Source organism: Quercus lobata, chromosome 3 (genome assembly GCF_001633185.2).
Source record: "Quercus lobata isolate SW786 chromosome 3, ValleyOak3.0 Primary Assembly, whole genome shotgun sequence".
In the NCBI taxonomy this organism is placed as follows: Eukaryota; Viridiplantae; Streptophyta; class Magnoliopsida; order Fagales; family Fagaceae; genus Quercus; species Quercus lobata.
Genome location: NC_044906.1, coordinates 63,588,911 through 63,615,987, shown reverse-complemented (window position 1 = coordinate 63,615,987; position 27,077 = coordinate 63,588,911). Strand labels below are relative to the sequence as shown.

Sequence of the window (27,077 nt, the reverse complement as noted above, 5' to 3'; positions counted from 1 at the left end):
TATTACTCTTATTTGATGTTGTCATAACATCAGAACTTTTTTCTTGATTTCACCACTCTAAATCTCTAATGCAGTGGCCTGGATAATACTATGACACAAAACAAAGTTTTTGCTATCCAACAACAGGAAAACCCAAAACTGATTTCAGCATTCAATGGCTTTGGCCTAATTACAATGATGGCTCATACCCATCCAACGGCAATCCTAACAGCCCTTTCCTGAAATCCAAGGTACCAATTTCTCATTAGGAAAGTGCTAAAGTTGTTATCAATTTTACTATATGAAACTTATAAACTAGCTTGATATAAAAGGTAATTGGTGCTACATCGACAACATAAGTACTTAAATTCCATCACTAATAAAGTTCATTGTATACCATTCTATAGATTTCAGACCTAATTAGTAGAATGCAAGTAAGTTGGCCAACACTGACCTGCCCAAGCAGCAGTGGTTCCTCATTTTGGTCACATGAATAGGAGAAACATGGGACTTACTATCAATGATTTTATATTGAACGAGGTGCTTTGCAGTTTTTATTAGAATTTCTCTAAGAATCTTTGTTAAATAGAAATCCTCACTGGTCGATTGTTACAACCTTGGGGAGCATGGTACAAAAATACAGAGAATGTTTGACCATGGAATAGAAATAAGGAACCAAGCCAACTAAAACTTAGGCATACACGTCCAAAAAAAATTTATGCACAAAGGGTTCATCCTATTACTTTAATTTAGTTGCTTTCCTTCTTTGCCATTTGAGTTACAGCTTATTGGCTTTTTCCAATTACTTTCGTCTATAGCCTTTAGGGTGCTATCTTTAGAAGCAGCAGCCACAGTAATACCTTCAGCACCTGTAAATAGAGAACAGCTTTAACATTGATAGTGCAAAGAAGTAGATAATGAAACCTTGACCATTAGAAGGAAGCAGATATTTTCATATTGGCGAACAAAGGATAGATGAAAAACCTATCTTAAGAAGCCAAGTTGGATTAAAAAATGTATAAAATTATTACTAAATTAATTCAGAGATACAAAGTTTTTAAACAATTCAAGGTAGAGAGGTCCCAAGTTCAGGTGCAACAACAGTTACTTTTGGCAATTTTGGGAAGTAAGAAGCAGTTTAGATTATCAATCACTGTATTTGGTACATAACAAGCAATTTAGGTTATCAATATTTTGCATATTTTAACTTCCTAACAATGGGGAAGAAATACCCTTTCTTTATCTCATATTTAGGCTTCTTATAAACATCCTTTTCCTCTTTCAGTAACAACTAACAACATCGCCACATTAACAAAAGCAGACCCCATGAATCAAAATTCCTAAGAAAATCTAAACATCCCCATAAAGTATATATTAATCTCCAAAAGGAATACAAGCAAAGCACTTACCAATGGGACTACTATTTTAATAGGAAATTTCTTCCTCAAAGACAAAGCTTATCTAAAAAAATTTTAGTGAGGCCTAGAGGAAATCAAATGCAACCAATACCCATGTAATGGTAATGATTATAGCAAATTTTTATTTCAATTGCAATTACAGTGCATAATGGTATGTTTACTATTTTCCATACCTTCTGTTGTTTAGTTTGTAAAGTTTATTTAATAATTATCCTTCTAAATTGCATTATACGGGGTATGTACAATCAAATTTTAATCTGGCTAAGCATTAGAACACAATCAATGATTTAAGAAAAAGAAAAAAAATGTTGGTATTGTTTCTTGGTTCTCTTAGTTTGCTATTTCACATAAACAATGCTTGGGCACAATTTCTAGTTAAGATATCTATCATTCACAGATTCAGATAGAAGTTTGGATACAATATAACTTCCACTAAGGAAACATGGTTCTATTAACCTCAACAGAAAATTGCAAGTCCTTTCTAGAGATCACAGCAGAGTAGGACAAAATGTAAAGAACTTGAGAGAGAGAGAGAGAGAGACTAACAATTAGATAAAAAGGTAGATTCAATGCTAAAGTATGATAAACCTATACCAGTTTTCTATATAACATAAACAATGCTTGGGACACAATTTCCAATTAAGATATCATTGGTGGATTCACATTGAAGTTAAGATACAAAATAACTTTCAGTAAGGATGGAAAGTTTCTATAAGATTTTTTTACCTTGTACTTCCTAAATCCTAAGTGATGGAAAGTTTGGTTTAGGCATTCTTACAAACACTTTTGAGGGAGCAGATAACACATGCCACTAACCTAAGTCTTCAACTTGTAGTACAACTTTAAACAGTGAATAATTCTTCGACTTTCAATTCCAAATTCATTGAAAACCAGTACCTAAACAATAATTAAGCTCCACAAAGTTACAACTCCAAATCATCACACTAGTATATCTCAAACCCAGTAAAAGAAAACACAAATTAAATGAATAGTTACTAAGCATTTACCATCTAAGCACCCTAAATTATCACACACTTGAGCTGACCCAATACAGAATATTGCATACTAAACCAAATTAAACAACTCCAACACCACCAATATAAATAAGAACATGAAGTATAAAGAAAATTTCCAATACCAATAGCAGGAAAAACAAAGAGAAAGTACACAGAACGGATACTCACAATGTGGATCATGGCTTCATGAGGTCGTGAGAGATGCAGAGGAAGTATTACTGTATAGCTTGCTAGGGACATCAACCAATAATATTGAAAGCCAAATTAAGAGTATGAAAGCTTATGCAGGTTTCGTGGCCTGCGATTGACAGACCCTTCACTAGTAATCTTTTTTTGAATATTCATAACACTCTTGGCTCTGCAATTTAATCAAGGAGAGAGTCTGCATTGGAGTAAAGAGAGAACTGGGAAGAGCAATTATCGGGTGGTAGTCGAATGGTTGGTATGTAAAAATAAAGCATTAAAAATTAAAAAATTAATAATGGTGATGTGTAAATTTGTGAGACCTCTAAAGCTTACGTGGCATAATTGTAGAAGATCAACAAAAAGTTGGACGTTTCCGTTTGTACTATTTATAGATAATGAGAACAAACTAAGATTTTTGAATAGCTTGAATTTTAAAAAAATGTACAAAATTATTTCTTTTACCTCCACATTTCTTTTAACTTTAATATGTAAATCTTCAGGGAATGCATACCAACTACAAAAGTGGGAGCCAAATCTTCACAAGTTTTCTTCTGCTAAACATCCTGATTAGGAGCTTTTTCACATTTTCCTTGTTCATTATTCTCACTTTTCAATTAGATCTATCTATCCAACATCTTACCCCTACTTTTCAAAAGGAAGCTGCAGTAGCACTTGAGCTTTGTTGATAAACAACAATACTAACATTCAACTGTTTATGCAGAAAATCATACATTTAGGAGACACTTATCAAGGAAAAAATAATGGTGCTAGATAACCTGTTTCATAAAATAAACTTCACCAGCATGATTATTAGTAGTCCAATAATGATTATGTAGATTTCCATTCCTAAATTGCTAATAGAAATTGCAGGTGCAGGAATAATTCAATGTCTAGAAGCAGGGGAGAAACACAGAGAGAGAGAGAGAGAGAGACTTAAAAAACAAAATAATGGCACTAACGCTCACCTATAGCAGAAGAATGGCACTGACCTCAAATGTCAGATAATGCATAAATCTATTAATAAATTTGAGCAGGCTAAGGCATAGGTGTGATAATCTAGACACCTAGACATTGCAATTCCTTGCATGTTTAAGGTCACGAACTCCCTGAAAAATGATATTGCAATTGAATTATAAGATCATGAAAAGGCATGTAATATGCAAGGAGAGAATATATGAAAGGAATTTTTTTTTTCCATACTTGATGCATTTGCCACATCCCCACAGAGCTGATAATTGATGTGCTTTCAATGACACAAAGTGAAAAAATCTGTCAGGGTTTTGCTAGATAAACTATAGAAAATGGGCATTGTACCTGAAAATGAAGCAAAACGTATCTAAGAAATTCATAGTCATGCCATAGGATGGTATAGACAGGCTGGATGAGAAGGGTCAAACCAAGGAGAACTTTTAACCAAACGTATAGAAGATGAATAACAAACTACAAATATCTATCTAACACAATTAATAAAAAAGTAAAAAGCAAGAAGGATTCATCTTATAAATCACCATAAGAAAAAAGAGCATCAATGATTAGATTCCTCGTTGTAAACTCTCTTCTCACTAAAAGACTAACATTTAATACTTTCCAGAAGAAAATAAGCACTTTGAGAAAGGATTTAAGCTTCCATAGGTTGGCCTACATTTAAGAACCATATCTCAGAGTTCTGCTCCTTCCATATAAGCATTCACTATAGAGAAGCCAGTAGGCTTGGTTGACAGTAAAGAGACCTGACTGATTTATGGGGCCTAATCAGTTTAACTGCACTTCCCGACCTAGGAGTTAGCTCCTTCTAAATAATAGAGTTAGCTACATGAGATGCATATCAATTCTTCACTAATGCACAATTTCATTGTGCGGTAGCTTGGTCAAAAAAATCAAAAGCTCTTGTAATATGTGGATAATTTTCCCCAGACACATTGGATCTTACATTAAACCAAAATTCATAGTTATTAGGAATTGAGTTCCCATTTCCTACCAGCCATTTAGCTTCTGTGAGAACAGATAATCCCATTGCTTTTTTTTTTTTTTTTTTTTTGTGGCTTGACATGAAATGAAAATTTATTTATGAATTGAAGTTGGGTTTTGGGAGTTAGTGAATGACCTATCTAATTTAAAACTTGAACAGGGGTGCACCTAGTGACACTTTGTTTTCAAGGTTTTGAAGTCCTTAATAATAAATGAAATTTCTCTCCTAGATGTGTAGTCAAGTTTATTGTTTGTGAACTCTCTTGAACTAGTTTGAATGATGTTACGAAAGACTCTTAGTCCTTCAGCTCCTCAACTCCCCCAAACCCCCTCCCCCCCCCCCCCAACACCCACACACACACAAAAAAGAGAAACAAAAAGCTTTCAACAATTACATTTCATCTATTAAATCAATTCTTAAAAAATACACCCACCACATCCAGTTTTATGAGAATATATATATATATCATAATTAAACATGATCTGAATATAATATCAAGCGAGTCCTGAACCCACATGGCACATTGTTTATTTGCACAATTGTGAAGCTTCCCCTTTCTCTAGTATGGGATTTGGGGAGGGGGGTTGATATTGAGGTATTTATGTTAGAATATTATACATTTTATGAATCTTGAACAGAAATTTTATTGCCAAGGCAATCAGTCTTTTTTTCCCCACGTAATTAGAGTATTGGGATGGGCACTAGCAGTTTTCTTATAATCAATCTTTGCTTCTCTAAGTTGTGAAGAGAGTTTAATTACGTGTATTTTGTGGCTTGAGAAGTTAAGTGACGTATAGTGCCAACCTGAATTACAGCGAAAATTCATAACAAAAACCTGGCTATAGGAAAATTGGAACTTTTGCATTGGATTACAGAAGGTATGCTTCTTTTTCTCATCAAATATGTTGTTTATGCAGAAAGTTGAATTGAGGCTAGTTCTTAAATGGACAAATGTCTATGGATACTATTTAACTGAGGACAAGCATGCCAAGAAACAGTTCTTTGAATACTTGAAAGGTTTGTCATTTCCTCCAACTTGAAGGAGACAATGTGTCTCATCTTGTATTGCTCCACTTAAGAGCTATTTGTAATGCAGGTTAAACCGAGTCAGGTCTAGATGACTTCATCAATGTGCAAAGGAGGAGCTTCAAGTTTACCTCAGTGTAGAGGGCCCATCAAAGGAATTTTTTTTTAAAGGTTCCACAAAAAATATGCCAGACTGCCCTTATCTTCAGTTCACAGTATGCCATGAAGTTTGAGATGCTTATAGCTCATAACCATCTGCAGAATTCAGAAGTGGGTTAACCTATTAAATGCTGATTTTCAATTTCCAACTATCCTTTCTACTTGCATTAGACTGACTTGAAATTGGAGCTTTCCTGTTAATGCTTGTCTTGTATTCTAATGGCAATAGTGTGACTCAAAACTACTTTGAAAATTTAGTTTGACCTTTAGAGAATTGGCTATAAAATGTGGACAAGGGATCCTAAAGGATAGAAAGATCATTTTAAACACAAAAACTTTAGGAATAGAAGAGTTATAACAGCCGCTACAGTTGCTATGCCAACAATAGTGAAATAATCCTGACTATATCAAATATTCCTAATAAATAGACAGAAAAAAAAAAAAAAAATTAAAACAAAAGTTAAAGGCCTATACTTTTAGATTATGTCTTTGATAATCAGCTATTCAACCAATCAAATACGAACTATATTCTACCAAAGATCCAACCAAAGACATTAAAATGCACAGCCATTTTAATTTTTGGTTAGCATGTCTTAAATGACCATCTCACCTAGTAAATTATTATAGACCATTTAGGTGTGATGCTGTAATGCAAATCATTTACGATTATCTCAAACAATCTTGTACATAGCCAAACAAATTCGATGTAGCTTCTAAAATTCAAAATGATACACATTCTACAAAAGTCAGGATTCTATGCAATTGGTGTACATAATTTTTTAAATTAAGAAACCAATTAAGTCCAAACAAATAAATAAAACTAGGAAACAATTGCAAGATCTTTCCTCACCATGGTAAGGCCACATGGTAAGCTAAGCAGAAATTATGCATCTCAATTTGACAAATCAGATAAGAAAAACACAAAATCATATAAATGAGAACAAGACTGAGCTCACATCCAAGGCAGAAGGAAATCTGGGGCCTACCAGTGACTTCAACCCCAACTATCCCAGTCAACTGCATTAACCAAAAAAATAAGAAAAATTAACCGAAATGAAATAATTATTTTATAAATAACAATTTTTAAGTTCAGAAACTTATTCAGTTCCCTATCTTTTTTTTTACAGAAACACAATAAATACTTATAAGTTTATATGATATCCATTGCCAATGTGTAACAAATGCAAATGAAACAGTGCTACCAAAAAGGAAAACATACCTTGGCATCAAATGCAAAAAGAAACCGGACAGAAACGAAAGAGGAGAAACAGTTTCAATGTAATTTTTTGATTGAATGTCTTTATTGGGAATTTTTTTATACATATTTAATGCAATTTCCCATTCATCTTTAGGTCTTCCACACAGATCATGAGCAATTATTTCTAGAGCGAGTGGAAGTCCTTCGGCAAAATGTATGAATTTAGTTGTAAGTTTAGAATAATCTTCATCAGGTTTTTTTTTCCACGAAAGGCATTCTCTTTAAAGAGTTGAATAGCTTCATGTTCGTTTAATTGCTCAACCTTGAATTCCTTGACCTTGAAAGTTGTACAAACATTTTCTTTAAGGGCAGCTAACAAGTGTCTATCTCTTAATGGTATAATGACTCTACTTCTGGAAGCAAACCAATTACATTTTCCAAGCAAATTTTCTATTCTTGTTGAATCATCGACATCATTAAGAATTAAAAAAAGCTTTTTATGGCAAAGTGTCTCCTTTACCAAACTGATTCCTCTAAATCTGCTGCCCACTCTCCAATTTCCATTCCCTAAGATGTCATTAAGAAGTTGCTCTTGTAGTTTGATTATGCCAGCATCTGTCCCTAAATTTTCTCTAACATTCTCTAAAAAGCAGCTTCCATCAAAACAATTAGCAATTATATTATAAACAGCTTTTGTGATTGTAGTCTTTCCTACTCCGGGAAGGCCATGAATCCCTACCACGCAAAATTCATCTAACCCAATATCTAAAAGTGACTCTATGGCCTCTACAAGAGAATTTATTCCAACTGGGTATTCAGCAACATATAACTGCGTCCGATTTACTTTAGCATTTGCTATCTCTTCAACAATGTTTTGGATGAAGTCAGATTCAGATTTATATGTAGCGCAGCTGACAATCACAGAGCATAAGAAAACATATAATTAGATAGATTAGCAGATTAACTACGAATTCAAGATATCTAGTTGTGAGTTATAACAAACAATTGACGCATTTTTTGATAAAGTAAATGGAATGTAATTCATATATTTTTGATAACTGTCATTGATATTACCATCATATTAGCAGTACAAACTCAGTAAAAGCATGAATCTTGATATCAACAATCAGATACATACCCTTTCTTGTAATGCCATCCAGATGCATTAGCTGCTTTTCTTAGAGCATCCCTCCACCCCTGCACCTTGTTCTTGTTATTCTTGAACTTCTTTTCATGATTAGCCAGTGCTATTCCAAAGTTCCCCTTTTGATTTCGTATTTCTGATGGATCAACGTTGTAAAAAACTGGAAGAATTTGAACCTCTCAGCAATCTCAGCAAGTTCATCCAAGCACCATATGGACTCGGCGTAGTTTTCAGAGAAGACAATAGCCAAAATCGATGAATTTTGGATGACTTGGATAAGTTCTTTCGAAATTCCTTCTCCCCTATGAAGTTTATCATCGATGAAGGTGTTGATGCCTTTGTCGCACAAAGCCTTATACAAATGGCTGGTAAAACCTTCGCGGGTATCTTCACCTCTAAAGCTCAAGAAGACATCATAGTTCCATCGGCTAGTGGAAGAAGAAGAAGAGGCTCCTTCACTGCTCAGGAAAGTCATTGATGGGACCTATAAACAGAAGATTGAAAATAGATATAGGAATTGAATAGACAGAGAGGCCGATCTGACCCAATCTTGGCAGTGTGGACGGTGAAAGCCGATCTAACTTGGCTGATCTCCACTGGTCCTTACCTTGAGAGAGGCAGGTCTTCTCGAAGGTGTGGTGACGGTGCGGTGGAGCAGGGCGGAGATTCTTCATCGGCGATATCTCTTCTCTTTTCTCTCTCTTTGTCTGTGTTTTTTTTTTTTAAATTTTTTTTGATAAATCTTTGTCTGTGTATTTTGACAAAAAGAAAAGGCCGTGCGGACTTTTTTTAATGATAAGTTTTTATTTTAATAATTAATGACAAGTTTTTTTTTTTTTTTTTTTTTTTTAAAGGAAAGTTAATTACTCCAAGTTAATGAATAATAAGAATAATCTCATCAAAATTAAAAAAAAAAATAATAAGAACAATGATATCAATAATCCCTTAAATTAAGATTAGATAGGTTTAATTATCAAAAAAAGATTTAAATAGGTTTTTCTTCAAATAAAATAGAAAGATTACTTAATAAGTTAATGATTATTAAAAATTAAAAGATAATATCAGGCAAATATTAATGAATAAATTTATTCCAATTTATATAGATTTGATAAATTTTAAATAACATAGAATTTTTAAAAGACTTGCACCAAATTAGCATTGATTTGATAAAGATGAACAAATAAATAATATAAACATGAAAATTAAAATTCGATTTTTAACAAAAATGATCGAAATTTTGGAAAATATTACTATTAGAAGATTTAAAAGATATAATTATTGAAAATTTGAAAAATATAATTGTTGGAAATAAATATAAATAAATGATAAAAAATAAAAAATATATATGAAAGAATGAATGAAAAAATAATATTTAAATAAGATAAAAAAAATGATAAAAAGTTGTTGGAGAGTATATTTGGAAAAAAAAAATAAGTAAAAGACAAAAGTAACTATCTACTTTCCAAACTGTACAAAAATTTGGAGAGCTAAGGGGCTGTTTGGATTTCATATTTTCCATCACCCATCACTCTGTTTTCATCACTCATAACTTAAAACTGATGGGTCCCACAGGGAGGAAGTCTGTTTGGCTGTGTTTTCAAGTTTTGTTTCCATCACTCAATTCTTTGATATTTGAGTGATAAGTTAGCAAAACTGAAAATAACTTTTGGGTGTTTTCAAATTATGGAAACTGAGTTATGATGGCATTTTTGTAATTTCACTCAACTAATGGGCCCCACGTTTTGTGTGTTGTCAAATCCATGCCCACTTGACTTCCTAGCTCTCTCCTCTCTGATCATACCAGACTTCTTTTCCTTTATTCTTTGATTTTTTGTGCTCTTCATCATCACCTCGTCGTCTTCTTCTTCTTCTTCTTCTTCTTCTTCTTTTCTTCTTTTCTTTCCTTTTCAAATTGGGTTTCTGGGTTTGGTTTATTTTTTTCTTTTTTTTGGGTTCGGTGAATGGATGAAGAGGGAGGCGATGAACGGTGCTTGAGAGCAATTTGGGTTCGGTGAGTTTGGGTATTGGGGGTTGAAGGAAAAAAAAAAAAGAAAAAAGAAAAAAAGAAATAAGAAGCTCTAGGTTCGATGAATGGATGAAGAGGGAGGCGATGAAGCTCTGGGTTCGGTGAGTTTGGGTATTGGGGGTTGTAGGAAAAATAAATAAATAAATAAATAAGAAGCTTTGGGTTTGGTGAATGGATGAAGAGGGCGGCGATGAAGCTCTAGGTTCGGTGAGTTTGGGTATTAGGGGTTGAAGGAGAAAAAAACAAAGGTAAAAGCTGCACCAAGTCAATCCATGGGTCCCACAAAAAGTAAAATTTTTTGAGTTATCAGAAGTTGGAAACAAGTGCTAAACATGTCACCTTAGAGCATCCACAGCAGTAGAGCTAAATTTTTAGCAATTTAGTTCTACCAAAAGTTACTTTATCTATTTTACCTACACACATGCCACAGCAGTGGATCTATTTTAGCTTTCAACACAATAAAATAATATATTCATCACAATAAAATAATATTTCTACTACAATAAAATAATATATCACCACCACCACCATAGCACAAACATCCTCCACCACCACCACCGGCCATCAGTCTATAGCAGGAAAGAAGAAAAAAAAAAAAAAAAAAACACCAACCCAAAATCGAACCACAAATCAACACACCTCCACCCCACCGGCCACCAGTCCACAGCAAGAAGAAGGAAAAAAAAAAAAACACAACCTAATCGAACCCACAAATCCACAACCACCACCGGCCACCAGTCCACAGTAGGAAAAAAAAAAAAAAAAAAACCCAAATCTCCAATCTTCTTTTCCTTAGCCACGGCCACAACCACAGCCACCACCACCCACCAGTCCACAGCAGGAAAAAAAAAAAAAAAAAAAAAAAAAACCCACGACGAGCAAGCACCGATCACGTCGACGAGCTGGGTTGGCAGAAGCGGTGGATCGGCGGCTTGGGCGATCAAAGTTGAGAGAGTGAGAGATCGGAATGACAGAGCGGCAGCTTGGCTGATCGGAGTTGAGAGAGTGAGAGATCGGAGTGAGAGTGAGAGGCCGGCCGAAGTGAGGGAGTAAGAGGCCGGCCGGAGTGCGAGAGTGAGAGACCGGAGTGAGGGAGTGAGACCGGAGTAGTGAGGGAGTGAAACCGGAGAGGGACTGAGAGACCGGATTGAGGGAGAGTGATGTTCAGACTTCAGAGATGAGAGAGAGAGAGAGAGAGAGTGAATGTGAGAGAGAGGGAGAGGCATTATTTTAATCATCTGGATGATTAAAATAATAATATTTTTTTTTGCTCCTCATGAATAGTGCACATCTATTTTTAGATGTGCACTGTAGCAGTGGAGCTAAATTTTTTAGATTTAGCTCCACTGCTGCAGCAAGGTTTTTGTGTTTGTGGAGCTAAATTTTAGCATTATAGCTACACTGCTGCAAATGCTCTTAGGAAGTTGTTAAAGGGTGAAATAAATAGATTTAAGCACAAATGAAAAACTAGTTTATTTGTTTTTTAAAAAATTATTAAAGGGTGAGATAAATGGATTTAAGCACAAAATAAGCTAAGGTAACAAAAAAAATGCATTTTAAGAGGCTTTTAAAACAACTCTAGAGGTACAAAAAAAAAAAAATTATAACTATCAAAATTTCAAGTTTTTAATGATAAGTAAAAAAGTAATCTATATATAATAATAATAATAATAATAATAATAATAATAATAATAATAATAATAATAATAATAGGTGAAATTGAGAGAAACTCAAATTAAGATTTTAAATTAGAGTTCCAATTTTGTGTCATGTGTCAACATTTATGTGGGGATCACATCATAATTATCCTTCCAATTGTTAAATTAGAATCTAAAATTGAAGTTCAATGTTGCTCCATGTGGCTAAATGTATATGAGCCCATTCTCATTAAAATCACTATTTTTAATTGAATTCTCAGTTTTGTGCCACGTGTTTCATATAAGTTTTTGAATTTTTGTGCTAAGTGAGTTATTGTATCAATTAAGTTTTCTTAATTTTGCTGCTAAATGCAAAAACCAAAGAGACTACAATGGGTCCGTTTGGATTGAACTTATTGTTGCTGAAACTGAAAACTGAAAACACTATAGCAAAATAATTTTTAAATGTGTGAATAGTACCGTGAGACCCATTTTTAATATTTTTTAGTACGATAGTGCTGTGAATAGTAATAAACAGTGTGTGAACAGTGATTTTTGTCCCTGCACAATGAACCCATGTGAGGTTACTGTTCACGCACAAGGGGGAAAAAAAAGTGGAAAACGTGAAACGCAGAAACGCTGGACGCAGACTCAGTTCCCAAACACTCACAATAAGAACTTGGCTTGAGTACAATGCATCTAGTCATTAGGATGGCAACACGTGACTATTTTTATAGGGATGAAATGCATTGAGTTTACTATTCACAGAGAGAGAGAGAGAGAGAGAGAGAGAGAGAGAGAGAGAGAGAGAGAGAGAGAGAGAGAGAGAGAGAGAGAGAGAGAGATTGCACCATCGTCAGGCTGGCCTTTTGTCAAAGCTTTTGTTTAAGATGCAAAAACAATTGAAACTCTGGGGGTGAGAACTTCTCACTGAGAATGAGTATTCTCTTTACTATAGAAACGAGTTTCACAAAAGCTATTATTGAGAGTGATTCTTTGCAGGTAGTTACAGGCTTACAGCTCTTCGGAATCCTACAAAGAATTCGTCCTTACTGGGCCATGTCAATGAAGATGCTAGGTTGGCTGCAATGTCAAGCGGGAAGCAAACCAAGCAGTACATATATTGGCGTGAAAGGCCTTAATACACAGTTCTTAAAATGTTGGTTGGAGGCAACCCCCTTATCTATTGTAGACGTTGTTCAAAAGGATTTGATGTAATTGGTTTTTAATTTCATTTTTCAATGAAAAAAATTTATAGTTCTCAACAAAAATAAATAAATAAATAAGAAGAAGAAGATAAGTCTAATGTCCCTCAAAATTTTATATTTATATTATGGGGGCAGAGTTTGGGTCCAATGTTTGGGATTCTATTTGTTGATTCCGTGTGTTTTTATGTGTTTGAAGCCAAATATGTTACTGCAACAATGTCATTCTTGGATTCTAAATCGTCCTCTCATGGTGGAACCACAAAGTACAAAGCCTTCCATCAAATTAGTCGTGATTGTCAATGCACGCAATCAACGTTTAGACCTCAATTTGATGGGGGAAAAAATCAAAATTTAAATGTAGAATTTTAGTTGGATTTTTTTTTCTTCTATTTTCTTATTTAATTACCCTATAGCAAAATTTGATTCACTCGATGTTGTGTCTCTGAATGAATCTAGGATTAGTTGCAGCATTGAGGGCGTTTGGCATTATTTACTTCACCCAAGAAGGAGATAATAACTTGAAATTGCTGTTATTTTATTAAGGAAATGTAAATTGCTATTTTCTTATTTAAAGTGATAATTTTCATTTCAAAAACTTTCAGGCCTAGCTACAACAACTGGAAATATTTATGAAATTATACCTGGACACCATGGCTTCCATGTGCATGCTCTTGGGGACACAACAAACGGTTGCATGTCCCACCGGTATATTTCAATGAACATAATGTTTGTATCTTTCTATCTAAAGCATTTAGGGGAGAAGAGAAGTAAAGAGTCCCCACTTTGTTCCAATCAAATGCCATTTTGTCTTATTCTAACCATCTGCCTGCAGGACCATAATTCAATCCTGATGGCAAGGTTAGTATAATTCAATTCTAATATGCCCCATATTGGTTTGCTAAATTATAATTGTAGATCCACTCCTTTTAACTTTTGTAGGATTTTTCTGTTTATTTTGTTTAGATATTTTCAAACTCTAGAGTGTGATAGATATAATTGTTTCAAACAAGAGATTTGCTTCTCTAAATTCCTTTACTTCTCTAAATAGTGCATTTTTAGCGTGTTTGAATTAGCGTTGTCCATGGGTCGGTCTAGGTTGGGTTTATGTCCAACCCGGAACTAACCCGATCACTTCGGGTTTTCCATGCCTAGACCCACCGCCGACTGGTGAACGGAGTCGGTTTAGGTGGTTGGATTTTCATCGAGTACAGATCGGTCCTCAGTTGGTTTCGGGTTGTGAGAAAATTTGCCGGATTTTGCCAAAAGCCGCTGGATCTAGCGAGACTTGATCGGATCTTGACTAGATCTCGACGGATCTCGAAGAGATCAAGCCAATCTCGGCATATCTCGAAGAGATCAAGCCGGATCTCGACGAGATCTCCCCTGATCTCTTTGAGTTCAGGCTAGATCTCAACAGATCAGACAAAAAATCGATGACTTTTCGGTTAGATACGGTCAGGTTAGTTGAAAATCGGTTTCTCAGCCTCACCTACCGTTTTCGGGTTCAAGGGGCAGAAACTCGCCGCCAACCCGTCACTGACACTGGGTTGGCCATTTCTCAAGCTAGATCAAACAGTTTGGGTGGGTGGGTTGGGTTCCGGTTTTGTTTGGAAACCCCTAGTTTGAATTAGGATTTTGTTAATTTTTTAAAAGTGTGTATATATATAAAGTTGAAGTACAATTTTAGAATTCAAATTGAATCAAAATTAGTTTTTAATTGTAGTATAATTTTGTGCCATGTCTCTAATTTAATTTTTATTTTAAAAAAAATTTTAGTGCCAAGTGATCCCCATTTGTAATGTTTCCATTTCGTGCGTAAGCACGAGTTACATGCTAGTGTCATTAATTGGCACAAATAAACACCAATAATAATTTGTCCACACAAAAGTTGTGAAAATTGTTGTGTTTGTAATATTATTCTTTTTAAAGTCACATTAGACATTCTACAATACTCCTACATTTTTGTGTGTGGGTATAATACATCTAATAAAATAATTAACATGAAATATCAAATCGCCGTAACATCACATTGAATATTACAAAATATTTCACATTACTCCAATCTCATTACCTTATTAAATGGCGGTAATCTTACATTACCTTTTTTTTTAGACAAGGTTATTGCAAGATGCTGACAAAAGATTTTGAACTCAGGACTTCATTGATATCACGAGATCTTAAGAACCACTTAAGCAACCTCTTAGGATTAATCTTACGTTACTTATTGGTGGAGATATAATAATTTATATAATTAACAAAATTGTCCATACTAATAAATTTTATTTTACAAATGAGAATGACTAAAATACCAAGAAACCTTTAAATACCTCAAAACCACTAAAAAAACCAAAATATCTTTGGAAGTTGGAACTGCGAAAATCACTAAAATACACTTTGAATGTCCAAAAAACCCCTAAAACCAATGTTCGAGAGGACAATGTTATTGTTTAAAGTAAACTGCAATGGTAGCAATTACCATTGTTGTGGGATAAGTAAATGCAATGGCTTGGCAACATGACATGTAGCAGTGAATTGGACAAGAATGCAAGTTGTAAAGGGAATTTCATAATATTGCGGTGTGAAACTAATATTTTTTTGGGTAGAGTGGTTTGGTGGAGGGTGAAGTTGATTTTTCAAAGTTGGGTTCAGGTTGGGGTGACAATTTTTTTTTGGATTGTAATCCTCTGATGATGATCATTCCTATTGGTCGAGTTGGCTTTGATGGGGTGTTGGACGGTGCTAATCAGGTAGTGTGTATTGATGATCATTTAGATTTCAAGGTGGGTGAAAAATAGAATTTGTGGCTTTAGTAAACTGGTTGGGCTTCCTTTGATTTAATTTGAGTGACCCTTAGAAGCGTCTTGTGGTGAGAAATCTGTTACGTGATTGGAAGAGTGATGTAGTATTTACAAGAAATGAAACTTGCTGTAATGGATAGACAGATGGTTTGCAGCTTGTGGAGATGTCCTTATGAGGATTGGGTTGCTTTATATGCTGATCAGATGGTAGGAGAGATTTTTTTTTTTTTTTTTTTTTTTTTTTTTTTGGGAGCGAAATATGATAGAAATTTCATTGAAAGATAAGTAATATTGTACAGGTATAACTAGATAACTCTAGTGTTGGGGGACAACAAGAAGTAGACAAAACTGTGATGTCTCACGAAAGTAAAACTGACCAAATACATAAAAAACAGTGGCAGGATTCATTCCAACACTCTTTGCGCTGCATTTAGGCGTTGATACTCCTCCAGTAGGCCCATTGCGCTGTCAATACTTCGGGTGTACCTGTATCTGCTCAAAATAGAACCTATTCCTGGCATTCCATATCATCCAAGCCGTGATTGCCACTTTTCCAACTCAGATGAGCAAAGCTTCTGCTGCAACATTTTGAACAGAAGGAAGAAATCACCGGCTTCATTGCTGCACTTTTGGATTGTACCTTTATAAAGAGCCCAGACGTTTCACGCAAGTGGGCATTCCCACAACACATGACTTCTTGTCTCACTATGGTGGTAGCACAGCTCACATCGTTCCCCGCCGCTGATCCGTTTTTTGTGGAGATTCTCCCTTATGGGTAAGCATCCTGAACATGCCCTCCACAGAAAATTACGGACCTTAAGTGGTACATTCAGCTTCCATATCTTCCTCCAAGTGGACCCGTGTGCATGCACCGATGAGTGTTCAGCCCGGTTTGGATGTTTTAAACGGAGAGCTACCTGATACGCCGAGCTGACCGTAAACCTTTGTGATCGGTTTTCCTTCCAAATCAGCTGATCCTGGGAATTCTGTTGAGTAAGGGGTAGCGCCAAAATGGTCTTCATGTTCGCCTATCAAAGGTAGCAAATAGCTTTCCCCTATCCCATTGCCGAGTGTCTTTGTCAATTAAATCAACCACTTTCATATCCTGTGAGGGTGTATTCAAGAAACCTGGTGGGTGAGGTAGCCAAGAGTGAGATGCCACAGAAATATTTCTGCCATCTCCAATTATCCACCTGGACCTTGCATGAATGATATCCCTAGCTGCCAGTAATGAACGCCACACAAATGAGGGATTATTGCCCAACTCACCATCCAAAAAGGAAGTATTCGGGAAGTACCTTGCTTTATATACTCTAAAAAACAGCGACCCATTATTATGAATTAGGCGCCATGCTTGCTTGGAGAGCATTGCAAGGTTAAAAGCACAAACGTCCCTAAAACCCATTCCCCCTTCTTCTTTGAAGTGCATAGTTTGCTCCAATTTATCTAATGGATTTTCCTCTCCTCTCAGCTTTGACCCCACTAATATCTAGCGACCACGGATTGATACTATCACATATTGACCTTGGGAATTTGAATAAGCTCATAGAGTATGTAGAGATGGCTTGTGTCTTTGTTTTAATAAGGATTTCTCGCCCCGCCTTAGAAATAAATTTCTCCTTCCACCCCAACACTCTTTTAGTTATTTTTCTTGGAGCTCTTTGAACGTTCCCACCTTTGATTTCCCACTCAGCATTGGGAGACCCAAATACTTCTCACATTATGACATGACTCGAGCCCCCAAAATTTGTTGAATATCATTCCTTACTTCTTTCTTTGTATTCTTGCTGAAAAATAAGGTTGTCTTTTGTCTATTTATTGCCTGACCAGATGTCGCTTCATATTTGCCCAAAATTGCTAGCAATCTTTGACACTCCTCAACTATGGCTTGACAAAATAACATACTATCACCAACAAACAAAAGATTGGAAATACATACCCCCTATTGGCTGGACAACACACCCTTAAGTGATCGGGTCTCTTCAGCTTTCCTCAATAAAGTAGATAAGCCTTCAGCACATAAGAGATACAAATATGGGGAAAGCAGGTCTTCTTGTTTTATTCCTCTTGTGGGAGTAATAAAACCCTTCGGTTCTCCATTGATAAGGACTGAATAAGATGCTGTAGTAATTGTCTCCATGGTCATATCTACCCATATGCGGTCTAGGCCAAGCTTTAGCATTATATTCCGCAAAAATCCCCACTCAACCCAATCGTTTGCCTTGTTAATGTCCAACTTCACCGCCATTTGTCCCACCCTGCCTTTTCTTCTATTCCTCATCCTGTGTAGTAATTCATAGGCTACGGTGGTATTGTCAATGATCAACCGGTTTGGAACAAAAGCACTTTGGTCGTCAGATATCACATTCGGCAGCACAAGCTTTAAGCTGTTCGCAATCACCTTAGATAAAATTCTAGAGACAACATTATCCAAACTTATAGGCCTATAATCAGACATCAGTGATAGGTCATTCTTTTTTGGAATAAGCACTATATGAGAATAATTCATTTTACACAACATATGTCCAGAATTTAAGACTGAGAGGATAGCCCCAGTTACATCAACCCCTACAATATTCCAAAATTTCTGAAAGAAAAAAGAAGACATACCATTGGGACCTGGAGATTTTGATGGGTGCATTTGGAAAAGGGCCTGTCTAACTTCTTCAGTTGTGTACGATTGTAATAAAGAATTGTTCATCTCCGTTGTAAACCGCTTCTCCACCACCTCTAGTACACTCTCCATATCTATGGGATTTTCTGAAGTGAAAAGATCATGGAAATATTTTTTTGCAACCTGTGTAATATGATCTTCAGATGTACATAATAGGTAGGAGAGATCTTAATTATGATAAGTGGAAAAGTGATGGTGGGAATTTTCATATTCCAGGCCTGTCTTGCTATTTTTTAAGGTTTTACCTTTTTCCTTCTTTTTTGTCTCTAAGCCTATGGGCAAACTGCTTTTATCTAGTCCACCCCTAACATTAATTGAACTTATTAATGTAAAAGATCTAATCCATTCAAATTATGTGCCAAGGGCTTCAAAGTAGATTTCAAATTCACCATAATTTTGTGTCAAATACCTCTAATTTGAAACTATTTTAAACTCATAGAACAACTAGTTTCTCATTTAAATCTACTTCATATCCATTTGAAACTAATCCAAAGTCTTTTTCAATAAAAAAGCTTATTATCATTAATTCAAATACAAATTTCAATGAAAAACTCACTGATAATAATACCATATTGCAAAAAACTAATAGATTTTCTTTTAAAAGCAATGTAAATATTTACAAAATTCATTTTACCCCAATAAGAAAAATTAAGTTATGTGTAAAACTAAGTATATAAAAATTTTAAATAGTTCAATAATTATTGCAACCTTCTTTTTCTTTCCAAAATGGAATGATCCACAATGATGAATTGGCATACTAAATATAATTGGTCTCTCACAGACTCTGACAGAGTTTTTTTTTTTTCCATAAGTGGCAAATCTTTGTGTAATCCACTTCTGTGCTATCTACTTTTTAGAACAATGAGTAAGTGCATGTTGAGTGATATTGCACATACATCTGTAAATGAAGATTACAAACTAATTCAGTGTATAAAATGTATACATATATATATATATATATATATATATTTTTTTTTTTTTTCATTTATGGAATTATTAGACTATTAGATTATAAATTAATGGATTTTTGTACTACTCAACTTGTATTGAGTCGATTTTTTTTTTCCGTTTTTATTCTTTTATATGTATGGAAAGAAATAAGAAAAAAAGATGTTAAGAACTATGTTAAAGTTTTTTTTTTTTCAAGTCTCATGGCAGCTTAGGTGGCTATTTTTGGATTATGATGTGGGCCGATTGGTTGGGCTTGAGGAATTCGTGGGAGTGACTCAAAGACATAATGGGCATTTGGGATGTGGGTTTGGCATGGGGGTGCTCCATGGACATGGCCGAAAGCAAGAAAACACATTTTTGTGTTTTTTAAAAGCAAAAACTCACCAAGAAAAAATTGCAATCAATTGCATGCAATTTTTTAAAAAGTAAGTCATGTCAAGTTAATATTTTTAATATTAGATTTCTATTTGTTGGAGTTATCTAACTAAGGGCCTGTTTGGATAAGCTGTTTCAAGAAGTGCGTTTTAAAAACTAGCGTTTTTAAAACGTGCGTTTTAAAAACTCCATTTTAAAAGCCACAGATAAGTGTTTGGTAAAGATGTGAAAAAATGCGTTTTCTATTTTTAAAGTCATATTAAGCGTTTGGATAAGCTGTTTTAAAAATAGCTGTTTTGAGTGTAAATTCCAAAAAAGGATTTAACTATTTTTTGAAGGTTATATTGTCATTTTTCCTGTGATCAGTGTTTTTTTATTATTGAAAATATGTAATTAGGCTTAACAATTACATTAATAATAACAACAATGATGATGTTTTCGTTGTTGAAATTCATGGAGAGAAGTTTATCTAATTTACAATATTAAAAATAACTCATCAAGAAAAAGATATTAAAATGATTAGGAAAATAATTATATTAAAATGTTAATTGCCAACATTTCTTGTAGTTCCTCCTTCAAATGCAAGCACATGCAAAAATGCCAATCCAGGTCCTTTTACGTCCACAAGAAAGTTTTGCAAGTGACGGACAAAAAGATCATAGAAAGTTGTTCTAAAGTTCATAAAAACACATAAGTTTTTGACAATGGGTACTTTTATGTTCAAGAAAGGTATTATAAAGAAATTCAATGCAAAACACCAGTGATTTACATAAAGAGAGAGTATTCACTTAGAATGCACCCAGCATCAATTGGACAAAAAAATGCCATCTAGAATAAAACAATAAATTATTCAAAGGATAAAACAATAAATTATTAAAAACATCTCTCTCTTCCATAAAACATTATTCAAACGATAAAACATAAAACACTAAGTGCCAAAGTAGTGACCTCCCTAACAGCCACATTATTCAAAGGATAAAATAATAAAACATTAAACATCTCTCTTCCATAAAACATTATTCATACGATAAAACATAAAACACCCTAAATGCCAAAGTAGTGCCCTCCTAACAATCTTGCCTCCTCTTGCAAAAACTGAAGTTGTAAATATGGTTCTTCCATCACGACAAACATCTCTCTTTTCTCTCGTTTCTGAAAAATACGTGCTGCCATGAGGTAGAGTTCGGAACCCTTCTCAATGCCATCTAAGGTGCACACGCGTTCCATGACATTACGAATAGTACTACTTGGCTCCACTGAAAAAGCTGAGTTCCTTAACTCCACAACATCACAGATACGACTAAGTTGTTGTGTCAACTGTAATGCCGTTCCTCCTTTCTTCCCTTTGCTCTGTGTGGATGATGGTAAAACTCGCTTCTTTCCTTTGTTTTGTGTTGAGTTAGGTGGTTGTGTGTGGTTAGGAGTCTCATCTTCATGAACGTCATCATCATCATTTGGAGAAGATGAGTCAGCAGAAGTATCACCTAACCCCTCCTTAGGTGTCTCAAGATCATTTGGTAACACACCTGAAGTGGGGGCCCATGCTAAATCTCTTGTGGCCGCAATGTCCTTAAACATAATGTCTAATAAGTCAACATTCTCTAAACCTTTCTCTCGAAATTTTGCAGCTTCAGGAACCTCCTACAATTTTGAATATTTTCATCAATAACTCAAATAGCATGGTTTATCTACTAATACAAAATATGTATAATGGGTTATACAGAACATACCATTAGTTTCCTTTCCCACCACTCATCAGTTGCAGCTATTGTTCCTTTGGCTGCATCCCATCCCAATCCAGTTTCACTTCCCTTCAACTTATTCCAAAGTACCCAATCTTTCTTCAAACTATCCCATTTATGCTTATACTTCGCCCTAGGATATTCCTTTCCAGTTTTCTTTTCAAAAGTTGCTATAATATTTGCCCAACCCTTTTTACTAAAGTGGGTATTAGGTCAATTACCCTTAAATACCTCATCCACACAAGCTTCACAAAAGATAGTCGTTACTCTTGATGGCCATTGAACTCTAACATTTGAGCTATTTTGGGATTGTTTGGTGTTGGGATTTGAATTCTCCTTGTTCTTAACCATCTAAACAAAATATAGGTTTATTAATAACAATGTTCAACCAAATATGTAAAAATTCCAATGCTCTTACAAACAATACTCTTATAGGTAAAACAGTTTCACACGTAATAAACTAGCAATACATTTTAGTTAAAAATTAGTTGCCCAAAGCAAAAGGCAAAAACAAAAGACATAAGAACAAACAAAATTAAAAAGGCAGCCACATTCCCCTGCCTATTCAAGTGTGTGAGAATTTACCCCACTTAACAAGTGTGTGAGCAGCCACATTCCCCTGCCTATTCATCATAGAAAGCTAAATTCTAATATCACCGCATTCTAAGTTCAGCTTAAGTGTAGGTTCAATTTAAAAGGAAGCAAGAATAAAGTGGATGAAACAAATGCCTAAATTTTTTAATGAATCATAAATTTAATTGATGATAATAAAAAAAAACACATGCAAAAAGGACATATTATAATAGACACCACTTCAGAACAACATTATAATAGAAAAGCAAACAACATCAAGCATCTTCAAATGTTTTGAGTAATACACTTTTAACTGCAAAAACACTCTTAACTGCAAAAGTAAAAGCACTACAAAACACTTTTAAATTGCAAAAGCATATTAGAACAACAACCTGAAATTTTCCATCAACCCCATCTATCTGAATTTATTTTTTAAACTTCACAACCAGTAAATAAACAGCAACATGAACAAAAACCTGAAATATTCTTCAAACCCATATACTTTTCAACAAGAAAAAACGAATCCCATCCAATCCAAATGATTTTGATCAACCTCATCTATCTGAAATTGTTTTAAAAACTTCACAACCAGTAAATAAACAGCAGCATGAACAAAAACCTGAAATATTCTTCAAACCCATATACATTTCAACAAGAAAAAACGAATCCCATCCAATCCAAATGGTTTTGATCAACCTCATCTGTCTAAAATTGTTTTAAAAACTTCACAACCAGTAAATAAACAGCCGCATGAACAAAAACCTGAAATATTCTTCAAACCCATATATTTTTCAACAAGAAAAAACGAATCCCATCCAACCCAAATGGTTTTAATCAATATTTAAGTTCCTTAGTCATGTAAGTTCTAATATTTTGAGTTTATTCAGTCATCTAAACTAACATGCAAAAGCCCAAATCAATATAATTATTTCAGAGATGGGTAATGGAGAATGTTTACCTGGAAATTGTGATGCAGAACAACGGTGGCAATCAGAGAGAGCAACTGAGCAATTACAGAGAAGAAAGAAGTGAGTAACGTGAAATTGATGTGTTCTCAACCAAGACTGTTGAGATATGAGATTGTTTACCTGGAAATCGTGATGCAGAACAACGACGCCGATCGAAGAGAGCAACTGAGCAATAACAGAGGAGAAAGAAGTGAATAACGTGAAACTGGTGTGGAGAGAACCAAGACTGATGAGATATATATATATGGAGAAGGGATAAGCTGGGATTTCGGTAAAAACTTTCCTGAACCGCGCGAAACAATTAGCGGCAACCCAATCGTCCCAACCGCGCGATGCTGAAAAAGCAGTAGAAAATTTCATTTTCGGAATCGCGAAAATCTGCGGAATTGAAAACGCAATCCCGCAGATATCGCCTAGCCAAACGCAATCTTGGAATCGCGATTCGCGAAACTACCGTTCTGTGCAATGTAAACGCCTAAACAAACGGGCCCTAAAAAAACAAAAAAAACAAAAACAAAAACAAAAAACAAAAATTGATGAAGAAGTTTGTCCACAAATTGAAAAGAAAGTCCAAGAACCTTCAAGTCAATTGTTATGAAATGTACCAAGAGTCCAATACAGTGCTTATAAGTCATCATATGTTGAGGAATACTTCCACATCCGCAAAATACTAATTTGAAAAGAAAGTACCTTGCTTTTATACGTTGAACATAAAAGTTTTGATTAGTATTGCATAATAGAGCTTATAATATAACACTTTCACATCCACAAAATACCAAATTTTGGAGCTTCATATATTATAGCTACTTCTATCTCTCTTAATTATTTGGGTTTACATGCATGCATGGTACATTCTCTTTGCCATCCTCACTTAATTTTTTTATTATTATATATGCATCCACGTCTATGAGCTTTTGTAGGTCTAAATTATGATTAATAACAGGTGTAGACACCCCATTTCATACATTAAGCCAAAAGTCATAGTTAATAAGAATTGAGTTCCCATTTCCTACCAACCATTTCGCTTCTATTGAGAATAGATAATCTCATTGCTATATATATATATATATATATATAATTTCATTAGAAATTAAGAAAGTTGCTACCCCAGTATGCAGCTTGACTCAAGTACAATTTTCTTTTTACTTCTTATTTAACATGAAAACTTCCTATAAAGTAAGGTGAATCTGCAACCAACCTCTGTTTCAGGATGTGATAGTAATTTGCTTCTAATTTCTATGGATTGGTAAGTACTAAGTAGTCATTGTTTCAATATTATAATTGCAAGTTCGCTGCATAATACATATATACAATTTTTAAATATCTTTTTTTGTCTTTTGACATCTAATGAAAAGTTATGGCACATGTGGTACACTGAATGAAGATTACGATAGGAATTGTAATATTCATTACTAGGAATAAAATGTGTTATAATGTAATAACTAAACATATTCATAAGTTTTGTTGTGAGTTATAACATTAGAATAAAACTTAAAATTTATTTTAGGAAATATTTTGCTCATATAATTATATTTCCTTAAAAATGGTTTTTTTTTTTTTTAAATTTGAGAGAGATGTGCGTTATTTTTTATGATTTTTTTTTTTATTATTGTTACATGTATATGGAAAGTTTGTTTATTTGAAAATATATTAATTTTATAAATTATTGCACCTATTAAGGAATAACTAATAGCCTAATACAACATTTTTTTAGAGAGTAATAATTATTCCTCATTATGAAGAATAGCTAATCATAAAGAATGATTATTCATTGTAATAAAAATATAAACAAACTAAAGAATAGCTAAACCATAGGAATATATTATTGCATTATAGTGCCAATTACAGTCTATCAAATATGCCCTTATTTATGAATTTAAGTTGGGTTTTGGAAGTTAGTGAATGAACTGTCTAATTTAAAACTTGAACAGAGGTGCACCTTGTGACACTTTGTTTTCAAGGTTTTGTAGTCCTTAATAACAAATGAAATTTCTCTCAGGCATGTGTAATCAAGTTTATTGTTTGTGAACTCTCTTGAACTAGTTTGAATGATTCTACGAAAGACACTTAGTCGTTTAGCTCCTCCACACCCCCACTGTCACGTCCCAAACCCGATACCCGGATTTGTGACCATAACCAGCATGTTAATATCAAGCCTAAACCTGGTATTAACAAGAACCAACTAAACTTTTACAAAAGCTTCACTCTTACTTTTCATTCTTGTTTCTTTTCTTCTTTATATAACTTTTCACTTGATATTCAGAACATCTACACTGTACTCAAAATATAACATAATCCACCAGGCATTCAATTTCCACACTTTCACATAATACATCTCTTAATACCTTAAGGTACACAACTTTCATTAGATCCTAAAATACACAATACCACAAAACTAAACATCAAATACTAATTTGGGATTTATACATTTAAAACTAAAACCAGCTCCTTCCATAAACTCGACTAAGGCTCCCTCTGCTCCAAAATATAACCTGTTGACTGAAAGAGTGGAAGGGGTGAGCTACACAACTCAGTAAGGGTAAGATACATAAGAATTTAATAAGAATGCATGTAAATCAAATCATTTCATTTTATAAATGTTCAGATAGGAGAACATCTTTTCATGCATAGTATTTTATACTATTCATAATAATAACTTATACACTCTTCATAGGAAAATAATTGTTCTCATTTTTCTTATCAGAATAATATTACTAAAACCTTTCGGATTGAACTTCTTCATTTCTTACAAAGTCACCAAATATGATTTTGATTATTTAAAATCATATACATACATACATACATACATATATATATATATGTGTGTGTGTGTGTGTTCTCATTACAAAAGAATCATTTTAACTTAAATCAAATAATTGGTAACTTTGTCTTAAACTAGAAACATTTTAAAGTATAACGAAACCTTTTTTCATAAACTTCTTCTCGTAAAATATTATAACTTCTATAGTCATAAGACTTAACGTTTCATAAAGAACAGATATCTGATAACTTTTTAATATAAACTTGTACTTTCATCAGAAGCTTTATCTTTATAGAACACTAAAACATTTTCATCAAATTCTTTATCTTTAAAACACAAAAGAACTTCAAAAACTTTTATCTTTAAAGAATAGCTTTTCTTTTCATCAGAAACTTCTTCTTTTCATGAGAGCTTTTAACTTTTCATAATACATTTAAACAAAATCATTCTCTCATGATCAATAACATAATATAGTTGTTCATAACATACTGGCTAGTTCATATTTGATAAATCTGTACTTGGTGCATATGCACAACAGAGAAGGCCTCATCACATTTGAGTGCCCCCGTGTGTATGATATTGTCCTCTTTGGGAGGCCTGATGGTATATCCCCTCAAGGTTTTGTTCCTCCCCGCCATCCGTACACATTGGGGAGAAGGCTTTGTTCAGATTAAAGTTACGAGCAGCCCTATTTCCTCTACTTTAAATGGCCAAACAGATAACATTTTCCATGGAAAGCCAATAATTAACCCCTACTGGCTGAGTTTAGATTACTAGAGGATATAACCCGAAAACATTTAATACTTTTATATCATACTGAAATTTCTTATTTTGCATAACATTTCATAATAATAGCATTTCCATTTTTTTCTTTAAACATCATGTTCGTGGAAATTAGTAATGACATCAATATGCTTAAATCATATACATAAGGTTTCAAAAGCTCACGAACATATCTTTGTCTGAAACATGATTATATGTCATACCTCTAATAAAAAACCTTTAATGCATAATATACTTTAAAATAACCTCATGACTTACCAACTGCCCATATAACTTATCCCTTACCTGTAAGCAGAGGAACTGAGAGCCAAAAGTCGAAGGAGCTCAGACCTGGGGACTGGTAACACCTAAACCAAATATCAAAGCTTATTACTATCAATTACTCCTTATCATAAACTTACACATTCATCTCAAAACCTATCTTTCATAATCAATGAAATCCTAATCTCACCTCATCGAGGTTCCCATAAACACAAAACACATTCA

General features: G+C 34.1%; 1 pseudogene; it reads right to left on the bottom strand.

Moving 5' to 3' along the window:
• Positions 1-20,771: 20,771 nt before the first annotated feature.
• Positions 20,772-23,407, bottom strand: LOC115981255 (annotated as a pseudogene).
• Positions 23,408-27,077: the final 3,670 nt, after the last annotated feature.